Here is a 13,126-nt window from a genome sequence, read left to right on the forward strand (position 1 = left end):
CTTCCACGCTTAGGGTGGACAAAAATATTTACAACAAGGGGTGGTGAGGGACAGAGTCTCTGAATTAAGCAGAATACTCTCACCCTGTCAAGAGATCAGGGCTAGATCCAACACCGTTTTTTAGCTCACTGCACCATCCCAGTTTCAGAACCTGGCTGTATGCAAATTAGTCTGTTCCTGTCCCAGTGCATGATGGGAACAGGGCAAACAAAACTACAAAAGCCAATTCTTACACTGGGAAGGAAACAAGCTTCCGGGGACCGGTTTCTGGCATTACAGCCGTCTTCGGCCCGGCTTGCTTGAATCCTGATGGTGCAATGAGCAAGGGACTCATGTCTGAGTATACCCTTCCACGCTTAGGGTGGACAAAAATATTTACAACAAGGGGTGGTGAGGGACAGAGTCTCTGAATTAAGCAGAATACTCTCACCCTGTCAAGAGATCAGGGCTAGATCCAACACCGTTTTTTAGCTCACTGCACCATCCCAGTTTCAGAACCTGGCTGTATGCAAATTAGTCTGTTCCTGTCCCAGTGCATGATGGGAACAGGGCAAACAAAACTACAAAAGCCAATTCTTACACTGGGAAGGAAACAAGCTTCCGGGGACCGGTTTCTGGCATTACAGCCGTCTTCGGCCCGGCTTGCTTGAATCCTGATGGTGCAATGAGCAAGGGACTCATGTCTGAGTATACCCTTCCACGCTTAGGGTGGACAAAAATATTTACAACAAGGGGTGGTGAGGGACAGAGTCTCTGAATTAAGCAGAATACTCTCACCCTGTCAAGAGATCAGGGCTAGATCCAACACCGTTTTTTAGCTCACTGCACCATCCCAGTTTCAGAACCTGGCTGTATGCAAATTAGTCTGTTCCTGTCCCAGTGCATGATGGGAACAGGGCAAACAAAACTACAAAAGCCAATTCTTACACTGGGAAGGAAACAAGCTTCCGGGGACCGGTTTCTGGCATTACAGCCGTCTTCGGCCCGGCTTGCTTGAATCCTGATGGTGCAATGAGCAAGGGACTCATGTCTGAGTATACCCTTCCACGCTTAGGGTGGACAAAAATATTTACAACAAGGGGTGTGAGTACTCTGCTTAACTCAGAGACTCTGTCCATCACCACCCCTTGTTGTAAATTGAATAGGAGTAAGGCGGGAAGCTACTGCTTCAACGGCGTCCTTTGGAAAAGATCTTCGGATAGCTTCTACCCGTTACTAAACAGGTCAGTGTCCCACACTGCTTAAACTCAGAAAGAGCTTCACGGATTACCGCTTTGCCCACAGGCACTTACACATCCTTTTTCGTTTTACCCGTTTTTTACAGATTTGCAAGAGAATACACCACGAAGGGCATGTAAGCAAACTACCGCGTTTACACGCATTTTCCTTTTTCGTTTAGAGCACAGTAAATTCATGTATATACATATTGCACATGCAATGCACCATTGAGTTAAATATGTCCTGGAACCTTGACTATGCCTTCAGAACTGTGATTATGTAATTAGAAAATGTAAACCACATAACAGTTGGATGTTTTTCTAATGTTAATTTAACTACCACTAATAACCATCTGTATATATTATTGCTCCTAGAGTCTATTTCCCTGATGAAGAGCATGCCAACAATGCTCGAAATGCATTGGATATGTGGAAAATAATCATGCCCGATCTATAAATTGATTTTTCTGAACTTGAAAAGAAAAAAATGGAAATATACTTTACAACAATGAACATTAAATAAACGCTAAAGATGAGAAATGAACTTTGAATGGAAGCAGTTTTCTTTCACGAAAGGAACACCGTGAATGTGTGTGCCAACCAAGGGATGGGACTAGAGGTTCTCTAGCCCCACATTTTTGGTTTTACTCCTGGCTAAACAGAATATCATGATTAATTGGAAAGAAATGGTGCCAATTTCTGTAGAGACATGGCAAAAAGGGTTTCTTTCTTAGCTCATCTCAGAGCACACGTTTGCAAGGACAAGAGAGGGACGGTCTTTGGAAACACCATATTTCAGAAGTTTCGGATTTCCTGTTAGAAGAGTTTTTATCTTTAGCTAAACTTGATGTACTCCTTCCATAGATTTCTCCCCAAGTCGTTTATTATAATATTTAATGGAAGTGCGAGTAATATGAATATTATGTGATTGTACTCCGCTGGTGCATCTACCTATTGCTTGCTGATGAGAGATGCTAAATCCCTTTCTATTATTATTCCATCTTGCATTGTATTTGCAATTGCATTGAATGTTTGCAGCATAACTGTGGATAATTTCAGCCTAGTGATGTATGTATAAACTATCAGGAATGAGGGTGAGGTTGGCAGAGTTTTCTGTGTTATTTATGTTCTAACAAAAATTCCGACAGTTACTTTTGATATGTACTGATTTACTCATGTGGTTGTTTCCAGTCATTGTTACTTTTATTGTCATATGAATATGATTTGTGCTAATCATTTTTTTTACATTGTGGAGGTCGAAGTTAGTCCTTCCTTCTCTGCCTTAGGAGTCCACCTACTCCTTCTGATAAGGTATCAGTTGTGGTAAAGAGGACCATGATTTGCGGAAAAGAGGGCTAGGAGAGCAAAAAGGGGAGCTAAAAACCTCCACCCACCTACTGAATGCGCACACCACCACAAGTACGTATTTAAGGTTGTTCACTCTTTCCATTTCAATGTAATCCATCTGTATTACTTCAAAGGGATATGTTGGGGGTGCAAAGTTGCCCGCAGGGATGGGTGTTCCCTTCCCAGGATTGTGTCGTAAGCAAATCATGCACTGTTGTACCAAACGTGTGGCCACCCTGGAAATATTTTTATTACTCCACACTGGGTCTAATAATTTACATATTCCCTTGACACTTATGTGGGCTGGTCCATGAGCCATTGTCACCACTGGAAGGACATATGCATTTGGGAGCAACCATCGTCTTTTGTCTGTCACATCCGTCCAACACTCATCCGAGTCCAATTGTCCCTTTCCATTCTTCCATTCTTTCAGCTCCTCCTCAGTCACTTTCTCTTGTATGTTCCGCACACTCTGTACAGTATCTGCAAACATGCTAATGTCTGGCACCCATCTAGCCGGTCCAGCCACAAACATTCGCGGGAGTCTGTTCCTGGCAGTTTCTTTAGCTGTCTGATCTGCAAACGCATTTCCCCGCCCTACGTCATCAACCACCGCTTTGTGTGCACTACACTTTATTACTGCTAGCCGTCTGGGAAGCGTTAGAGCTGTCAGCAGTCGCAATATCAATGGGCCATGTTGAATTCGTTGTCCGTGTGATGTCAAAAATCCCCTCTCTGCCCACAGTCTTCCATAACTATGAGCCACGCCAAAGGCGTATTGGCTGTCAGTATAAATGTTGACGTCCAATCCTTCACTCAATTCACATGCACGCATCAACGCTATTATCTCTGCAGCTTGAGCTGAGTTGTACGGGACTCTAGAGGTCTCCACCAGTGTTTGTAAGGTCGTGACTGCATATGCTGCTGTTGTGGTACCGTCCGCTAGTTTAAAACAAGACCCATCAACATACAACTCTCCGTCAGGGTCATCTAGGGGCTTATCCGTCAAATCTACTCTCCCTTTTGTCTCCTCCTCTGTTCGGAACAGGCAGTCATGCACTTCACCATCATTCTCATCTGAAGGGAGAGGCAGCAGTGTGGCTGGATTCAGGGTAGCGCATCTTTTTATCGTTACATGTGGGGCAAATAGTGTCATCTCATAACCAGTCAGACGAGCGCTAGTTAAATGCTGCGTCTGTGTTCTGTTTAGCAAAATGTCCACCGCATGTGGTACCATTACCGTAAGAGCTGAACCCAGTACGAGCCCTGCCGATTGTCTTATCGAGACTGCAGCAGCCGCTGTAGCCCTTAGACAGCTCGGAAGTGCTCTTGCCACGTTGTCGAGCATTGCAGAGAAGTAAGCACACGGTCTCTGTTTCCCTCCAAAATCTTGTGTTAAGACAGACAACGCGCAACCTTCCGCCTCGTGCACATAGAGTACAAAAGGCTTCTGGTAATTAGGTGTTCCCAAAACAGGTGCAGAACATAGAGCAGTCTTCAGTAACTAAAACACTTCTTGGCATGCAGGTGTCCAAGGTAGGGGCTCGCGCACCTCTTTTGTGGTCAGATACAGCAGGGGTTTTGTTAGTAAAGCGTAATTAGGTATCCACTGGCGACAGTACGATGTTATGCCCAAAAATGCACGCACCTCTCGCTGTGTGTTAGGTACTGCCATGTTAGTTATCGCCTTGACGCGCTCTGGTGTCAGCCTTCTCCCGTCCTTCGATAGGAGATGACCGAGGTAGGTGACCTCCTGTCGGCAGTATTGGAATTTAGGGAGAGACACCTTGTGTCCCTTACAAGCCAAATGGTGTAACAATTTAACAGTAGACTCTCGGCACCCCTCCTCATTGTCGGAGGCGATGAGAATATCATCCACGTATTGCAACAAGACATTTCCCTGTGGGAGCTCCAAATCATCTAACTGTGCTTTTAATGCTTGGCTGTAAATACTGGGGCTTTCTGTATAGCCTTGAGGAATTCTACAAAATCTAAAACTGCGGCCAGCCAATGAGAATCCGAAGAGGTACCTGCTATCTGGGTGTACAGGTATACTAAAGAACGCATTCTTAAGGTCCAGCACCGAAAAATATTTAGCTGAGGGGGGTATCATAGTCAAAATGGTAGTAATGTCAGAAACCACTGGGTACTGGGGCTCAACAACCTTGTTAACGTGGCGTAAATCAATCACAAAACGATAGACATCAGGTGTATTCTCACCTGCGTCACCTGAGGATCTTTTAAGTATTGGAAGTATTGGACTATTACAGATATTTGAGTCCGTTTCCTCGACTACCCCTGATCCAATCAAATCCTGTATAATCTGCAACAGAGCCTTCTCTCCATCTCTAGAGATCTTGTATTGGGGTATGCGAGGTAACTTCGCTCCCACCTTAACATTTATGGACACCGGTGCAATATCCATTTTTCCCACATCAGTATCGCTACTGGCCCACAGACTCGGGGGAACATCCCTGAACTCAACTGGGAGGGGCTCATCCTTTGAAAAACATTGCTGCGCACGCGCGACAGAAGGACCCATCGTAAGGTACACACCATCCGGGGAACAGTAAATAGTAGCATGCAGCCTTTTTAACAAGTCCAAACCCAGTAAATTCTCACCACAATTCGAAGTCAATAGAAAGGAGGAGTCAACAGTGAAGGGGCCAATCGTAAGTGTCAAGGGCTTAGAGATGGGGCTAACCACCGGGGTACCAGAGAACCCCACTGAAATATTAGTCTTGCCAGACAGAGCTGCCCCTGGAACCTGGGAACGCGCTACAGAACTTTTCGTAGCACCTGTATCCAATAAAAATTTCTGATGGGATCCCGACAAGTCTGCCGTTACATAAGGCCCACGTTGATCAACATCCACAGAAACAGGTCCCACACTCTGCCCTACGCTGTCCTAGTTATAGGAAAATCCTGTGAAATCATCCATGGGGTACGCATCACTGTAGAACTGTCTATCCCTACCGTCATCGCCCTCCCTTTGAGAACGCTGTCTATCCTTTCCACCGTCAAAATAATTTCCTCCCGGTCTCCTGCCTTCCTCGGACTGTCTAGTATCCCTATTCGCATCTCCCCGACCTCGTCCTCTGCCAGGTCCAGCATGGGACCGTAGCAGTGGACAGTCTTTCCACCAGTGCCCTTCCTGTTTGCAGTTAGCACACTGGTTGGGTCCCAAACGCTCTCTTCTCTCTCCCCTTCCGTAGCTACTTCCTCGACCACCTGACACGGGCGGGGCACCCCGTCCTCTGCCCTTCGCTACTTGCTGCAACAAAACCTTTGTCTTTAAATCTTTCGCCTTCTTTTTCTGCCTGTCCTTATTCTCATTCTCTCTATGTTCATAATACTGGGCCATGCTCAAAATTCCGGAGGGGGTAGATGTTGTCCATGTACTCTCTGACGCTTGCAGTCGGGCCGATATTTCTGGCAGCAGATTCGTAACGAATCTGTTGACAAAAAGACGGAGCCCTCCATCTTGAGAGATATCTTGTCCGCTAAAATCCATAAATGTTTCTTCAAAACGAGTGAAGAAATCTGAAACTGCCTCATCCTTTTTGTGTTTGCAAGCTGTTAACTTATCCCAATCTACCTTCTTAGGAGGAATGAGTGAATGCATATATTTAATTATACGCCCGGGTAATGCTAATATCTCAGGCTTCGGCTTCTCACCTGGCTTTCGTTCCTTATCCCAATCTGTAAATTCTTCCCAAGTACCGCCTAATTCCTCTCTATGTTCCGAACCCTTCACCTGTCTCCACACATCCACGGGGACCAATAATCCCAAAAATAGTTCAATGTCTGCTAATGTCATTACTGTTGAGGAAGCTGCCTCCGTTAATTCTTTGTAATAAGCCGTTGGATTTTTTCTCAAGTCGGGTAACTGCGCCTTCAGTGCTAATACCTCGCTCCTTTTCCAGGGCGTATACACCCATTGTTCTTGGAAATGGGCATCTACACGAGCTCTAGTCACTACCTGGGTAGTCGGGTCTACTATTTCAGATACCTCAGGGTGAAATATAGGGTGTACTTCACGCATCGGATGTATCCCCGGGAAATGGGTCTCACCTGTCGCTGTTAGCTCATTCCTGTACTCCAACAAGTACCTCAAACTACGGAGCACTTCCGCTGCTCCAGTATTAGCCCTGTAAGCATGAGTCTTAATATCGCGAAGAATCGCTGGCGCCACACCACCATATCCCTGCTCCCATAGCGCTATTAGGGTCGTTGACATGTGCCACAAAGCATGCTGTTGCATCAAAGGCTCATAATCCTTCATAGTAGACCAAATATCCTCTAGTGAATAAATATTATTCCTGGCCCATTGACAAGCTTGATTAGCTACCATGGTCTTCTCATCTAGGGGTAAATTAGCACGTGTAAGTAACTTCCGTACCTGAGTAAATAGTCCGCCCTCCGCTCCTCTAACGGGTGTTCGCAACGCGCTCTGGGGGGTGGCGCTGGCAGAGACAGTGGGGATAGCGGGGCCGGCAGAGAACACCGGGGATAGCGCAGCAGACGCGGGGCTTGCCACCGCGAAAGGGAGCAAGGGTGCCGTGGTAGAGGGGGAAGTACGTCCCCCTGCAGAGGAAGCAGGTGTACCGGACAAGGGAGGGGCACTGACTTGGGGAACTGAAACCACCGCCTGTGGGGCGGAATCTCTGAGCACGGGGTACAGCGGCTGTGGAGCATATGGGGGAGGGGGTCGGGCGCTCAAAATGTCTTCCATCTCGTCTACGTCCTCTTCCTTTACCACATAGCACTTGTTTTCCAATAACCTAAAACGCCTATCTGCGCGCTCAATCCGCAGCTCATTCTCTTTCTTAGTGTGTTCCCTAGCCTTCTGCGCCATGGTCTGCGCCGATCTTTTCTGAGCTACCTTCTCCTCCCTTATCTGCCGTTCTTGTACCTCCTTCTGCCACATTCGCAAAGAATCAAACATACTCTGACGGCTGCGCCTAGCAAACAATTTGTCTTGTAAATAATCTAATTTTACTACGTCAAAAGAGCCCAGTAAAGGCCACTGCAAATCCACATTATCCATTGTATACTTATGCCATAGAGAAGAAAACAAAATAGGAAGTAAGCCATGCTTGACATACATGTCGAAATTCGGAAAGCCCTCCTCCGGGGCGGGTTGGCTCTTAGCCAATCTCACATCTGAAACCTCATCACAACACCCGAAACACCGCAATTTACTAAAGCACGGCATCTTGTTCTCCTACAAACACACAACAGCACAAAAATTCACAGTTTCAATATACATATATTTATCAAATAGAATCCGCACCAAAACACGTGTTACCAAAATGAGACAAGGCCCGTCGACCAAGTCCTGGGAAACCTGGACCCTACCGCAGACTGAACAGCACACACCCGCTGTTCCGAGACTGGGAAACCAATCCGTTTCCCGGGCAGCACTACAAATCGGCAGGCGCCACACCGCGCGGGACCCGGCACTCTCCCACAAACCACCACATTAGGTGTTCGGGCGAGCCCAAAATCCTCACGTAGCAAGCCGCTCACCAACCCGCAGTACTATCCACTCGGATTTTTTACAAACCAACGTTCCCCAATCTCCATCAAGTCTGTCAGAGCGCCATCTGCACTCTGAGTTTCCCGGAGCACACTAGCCCCAGAAGCACACCGGCTCCTCCAATCACCAGAGACACACCGGTCTCACGGAGCACTCCGGCCCCTTCAATCACCGGTCAGACCACTTACCTTCCGTGCGCGGTACCGACCTCTACCGTTCTCCACTTCCGGCTGCCTGGACCAACACGGTCAGCTCCAAAGTTCCGCCTTCTGGACTCCGGCGTAGGATCCTGGACCGAGACCTCCTCCGATCAGCAGGGTGGGGCAGCGCTGCGAGAACCAAGCTCGGCATCAAAGTGGGTACCCGGACCCACCGTGCCGACCAGTGGGTCTCCGGCCTTCTGCTACCCACTTACGGGTGAGAAAGGTCCTAATCGCGGAGTCCCTGTTCGGGCGCCATCTGATATGCGTGGCTAAAATACCACCCGAGTGACTTACCTCACTCACATACAGTTACCCAAAATAAGTCAGCCGGACAGTGGAGAAGAATAAACAAAGCAAGTTTATTAGGCCACAAACTCCCATATGAGAGGGCCCTATATCGACCTCACCCCTAAGAGTGTGCCGAGAAGGACTGACTCATCTCATCACAGCAATACATTATAACATGGTACAGCAAAGTAAAACACGCCCATACTGGAAAAGTACTGGTCACCCAAGAGTGTGGACAATGGCCTCATACAAGAGGCATCTGCACCTGCAATAGCAACACTTGTTATCATCTCCCAAGGACACAGAGCCAGGCCGCTACATCTCTAGTACATGAGAACGGCCTGATAAGGAGTTTCGCTAGCAGGAGTTTCAGCTACAGTAAACCAAGAAATGAATATATGCTGACACGAGGAATTATTCCTATTCCTACGGGAGGGGGAATGAGCAAGTACAGTTTGCACGCAGAGAGAAATAATTCAAAATGGTGGCACACATGCTAAGCTAAGAACACTGAAACGATATCACACGCATAAGTGAATAACTGAATAATGAGAACATAAATGTAAATGCGTAAATGCAAGTAATTAGTTAGACACATTCCGCTAACTCATAAGCATAATGTACGAAGGGGCGGGGCTTGGAAATGACGCCTATCAGTGTTTACAATGATTGTCAGAATATCCAGACTGGAGGCAACACACAGCTCTGGATCTCAAGTAGGAGTGTACTAGACATCCACCTATGGGTGCGAGAACAAAATGCCAAAGGAAATGGATAAGATTTACTCTCAGAACAGATATAGAACCTTATCTGGTGCAAGCAGGAGATACGCTGTAACTAGTTCAAGGTATTCAAGCAGTCCCTCTCAAGAACTGAACAAGGATGGACATCACTGATACACCTGGAATGAGGGAGCCTGGTAGAGGAACATTTGAAGAACACAATGCAGGATGCAGGTAAGTTACTGATCAAAGAAAGACATGGGGACGGAGCAAACCAAATCAGGAGAAAATATTAAAGGTGTGGGAATGAGACAGATAGGTGCAACTATAGTGAGGTGTTGAGATAGTAACATTAGCTCATTTTGCTAACTTGACCTTGTACTATAATATCTTTATATACTCTCTGTCACTAACAAATATAAAGTGTACCTGTGAGTAACTTTAAACCTTTATCTGGGGCTGTGTGAGAGGTTTGTAGTTGTAGTACTGGTGCTGTAATTCCCTTTTGTCTGTGGTCACATTTTATACCTTCTTCATATCATAATCTCCCTGGTGACCTAACAGCATCTTACATATAACAAAAACTCAATCATTCTCAAAGGAAGGCCTCAGTCCAGCTGGTAAATACATGAGGGACTAATAATGTACACTTTTTCTCTATGCTAGTTTGCTGGCCGGGGAAGTGTTTTCAGCATATGCAATGCTTTAAGTCTCATTCTGAATGACGCTCAAACTGTGTGGTAGGGCTAATTAAGCAATACTAATGGTAAATAATGGTACATACTATCCACACGTCTTCATTCCATACTAGAAATTAGATTTTTATACCCAATAAAAATTCTACCCTCATGGGGTTTGGTCAAATATACTAAACTGGTTATGAATTGTTTATACCTTTTTTGTCGAACATAATTTATTCTTTCAAGCCCACAGTAGGCCTTCATATGGAAACCAGTTCTCCAATGCACCTTATTTCTTAGAGTCACCACTGGATTCTTTCCCTCAGTAGGTAAGGCTAGACCCAATGGAACAAATGCATAAACATCCCTTTCATTATCTTGAGTCAGAGTTACTACACCTCTAATCAATTCCTTACTACACCTCCTATCAAACCTTCACTTACTGTATTCTTATAAGACCATTCTATGCATTCAAGTAAATCAATAAGTTTTTCAAATCAATTCATTTGTCACATCTTCTCCGAGTCATCTCCTGATGCTTCCTGGTGACACTGATTCAGTGGGCCACCACACTTCTTCCTCTGAATGTTCCTTTTTTTCCTGCATGCATCTGATCACCCGCTCCAGCACTCAATTCTCTAGAAGATGTGTCCTGCTCATTGCGATCCTTTGCTGCAATATGGAATGGCCACAGAGTGTTAAAGTAATCACAACCACCCAATCAGGGAATTCCTCTTCTGCTGCTTCTTATGCTAATTGGCAATGTCAACAAAGATTTGTTCTCTGACGTACTCCTATCTTCACCTTTGAAGTCTGGTGCCAGAGCATATGCGCATGTCTCTACCTCACGCTATCAGACTCTGAACCCCATTTCACCTTAATTAATTTAAATAAAGGATCAGGAATGAGAAGACAGAGCGTCTGCCCAAAGTCCAATTCTACCCCTACCAAATTAGTTGCATGGCAAATCAGGCAAAACTGGATTCATCCTTTGTAGCAACTGTGCTTATATGCATATTAGGTAGGGCATTGCAGGGAGAGGAAATTAAACAAACATCTAGCTGCCAAGATAATCCTAGAATCTGATGGAATCTACTTTCATGGACATTTCTTGCTTATATCAGAAAAGCGAGGATGCAGATTTTGTATAATATTTAAATAGTTGAGATATTTTATAGCTTACAAGCGATGTTGCTTACTATCAAAGGAGATCAAAGTTCATAAAGCTGTTTAAAATACCTATCCCATTTGGCCACTCATCAAGTTGTTTAGTGTTGAAAATGGAGTTTCTGCTTGGCTATGGTATGCACCTACGCCAGGCAGAACCCACCACTCTAGTCAGGGCAAGGGAGATACATACCCAAGATAACCCCCTGCTCACCAACTTGGTAGCTTGTCAGATGCAATGTGTAAAGCATTTGCAAAACATACCCACACACCAGTGACACAATAATTGCACCACAAAATGGACTCCACTCAGGATTATATAATAATATCTCATATATTGTATACAACACATAGACTGCAATCAGTTTGCCAACGAAGCAATTGTCATAAACTTCAGTTATTGCAAAAAAGAAAAAACTTATGTGCTGCACACGTAACAGAAACACCATCCTGTTCACACAAGACGAATCCTGAAATTATTTTCATTATCCCGAAATTGCAAGGCAAAAAAAAACATACATTAGAACACATCAGAGTCTAACATGCAGGTTAGGTCATACATAAATCATGGCTGTTGGTCATACCATGTTAGGAAGCACAACATACATCACAACATCAGGGCAGAAATATGAAGCAGTTGGGCAATCCACACAAACACATTAATCAACATAAATGTGCATACCTGACAGTGCAAGCATCAGAACAATCTGCATCACTACATTAGGGCATGTAATGCAGCAGTAACACCTGTGAATGAAAACCCATGGATCAGCACATGTTGCCATAATCACAATAGATACCCATAAGAATATAGGTTGCAATGCACCTGCACGCTTATTATGGATTATACGTTAATCAAACCACAATCAAAGGGCTCAGAGGCACCTGAATACCTATTTTCTGTAACACTGCGAACAACCAATGTTTAGAGAAATCCTAAATCAGGACCTCCTTGAGGTCTCACCCCGTCCAACCATCGCACTCTAGTGGCTCTGAGGTATGTATACTGGGGGAGGCACTACTTTGTACCGTTCGGCAGGGAGATCTTGCAGGGGCCCCGTACACCTAGCAAATTTGTGCAGCTTTCCACAGCCTAAGGAGATCTGTATTGAGTCCATAGCATGTCCAAACCTCTCCGGGGCTTCTCAGACCACTTTTAAGACACACCTGGGCCCCCAACAGGAAGACCTCCAAGAGTCTGAAACTTCAGGATAGCAAGAGGGCTCACAGGCAGTGCCGGCTCGTGTAGGGCGTTCCACCGGGCGGTGACGTGGGGCGGGGGAGGGGTGTAAAATACAGGAACGGACGATTACAGGTAAGTAACATACAAAATAAATAAAACATATTTTGTTGCGCGCGCTGCATCACATTTGGCGTTGCAGCGCGCAACGAATTTCGTTTTATTTATTTTTTACATTACTTATCTGTAATCATTCGTTCCCGTATTTTACACCCGCCCACCCTGCCCCTACCCCGCCCCATGTCACCACCCGGTGGAATGCCCTACACGAGCCGGCACTGCACACAGGCCACAACCCGCAAATGTACGGCTTACCAGTCGGGCCTCCAATTTCTCTCCCCACTCAGCCTTAGTGAGGCCCTGAATCTGCCTGGTCTCCTTGAGGGGTAGGCCCAGTTGCAACACTCATCTCTCCTGCTGGCATGCACTGATGTCCCAGGTGTCAATCGGCACCATGCGTTGCTGGCAGGGGAGGACGAACTGATCAGGGATTACCCTGGGGGTGGTGGCAATAGCAACACTGGACAGTGGTGTCTTCAATTAGCACGGGGTTCTCTCTGCGTTGCTTGTCGTGCCTTCCTTACAGAAAATCAATCACCACCAGCTGAAGTTGCACACACTGGTGTAATTGTTTATAAAGTTAAGATGCGCTGATGCGCGCTTCTTTCACTTTTAGGGTGGAAAGAAAAATGCCACCCCCAGATTCCATTAGGTCGAGCC

Source organism: Lissotriton helveticus, chromosome 3_2, assembly GCF_964261635.1.
Source record: "Lissotriton helveticus chromosome 3_2, aLisHel1.1, whole genome shotgun sequence".
Classification (NCBI taxonomy): domain Eukaryota; kingdom Metazoa; phylum Chordata; class Amphibia; order Caudata; family Salamandridae; genus Lissotriton; species Lissotriton helveticus.